We start from the raw sequence: 841 nt of genomic DNA, 5'->3' as shown, positions 1-841 counted from the left end.
GGGCAGGGGGTGGGGGTGGGGTGGGATGAAAAATAAGAATTTGAAAATATTTTTTAGAAAAAAACTTTAATTTTTTAAATTTTTTTGGGGGAGTGGAGGTGGGGGGGCGGGGGGGCTGACGGTTTAAAAAATAAGCTTTAAATTTATTATTTTCAACAAAAAGAATTGTAATATGAAGTTGGAGGAGAGTTTTGGAAAATGTTTTCTTTAATTTTTGAAGGGAAGTTATTTTCCTTAAATTTGAGGAAAATGAGTTGATTTGGAAAATATTTTACCCAACCAAACATGAGAAAATTGGAAAACATTTTCCTTCATAGCAAACACACCCTTAGAGATTTGTCATTTCTATCTAAAGATAAGTTATTCTATCCCTATAATATGTTATTCTATCACAATGTTTATTCTCTTTGATTACTACATCAAGGGTGTGTTTGCTATGAAGGACAATGTTTTCCTAGAAAACAAGTTGATTTTGGACTTATTTTCTCATGTTTGGTGGTGAGTAGAAAATATTTTCCGAAAATATTTTTTAGTGTTTTTAATGAATGAAAAATATTTTTGAGAAAATATCTTTTATTTTTATTAGAGAGTAGAAAATAATATTTGAATTGAAAGTGAAAATATTTTTAAAATATAAACTTAGATTTTTTGGGGTGATGGTGGGGGAGGGAGTGAGATGGGGTAATAAAATAAAAAATGAAATTGAAAATATATTTTAAAAACAAACTTAAATTTCTTTTTGGAGGGGAGGGGGGGTCACGGGTAGGGGTGAAAAAATAAAAAATTAAAATTGAAAATACTTTTTAAAACAAACTTAATTTTTTTTGGAGGGGGCTGGTAG

The sequence above is a fragment of the Solanum tuberosum genome, unplaced genomic scaffold (assembly GCF_000226075.1).
Source record: "Solanum tuberosum cultivar DM 1-3 516 R44 unplaced genomic scaffold, SolTub_3.0 scf00266, whole genome shotgun sequence".
In the NCBI taxonomy this organism is placed as follows: domain Eukaryota; kingdom Viridiplantae; phylum Streptophyta; class Magnoliopsida; order Solanales; family Solanaceae; genus Solanum; species Solanum tuberosum.
Note: the sequence above shows the minus strand (reverse complement) of the source record.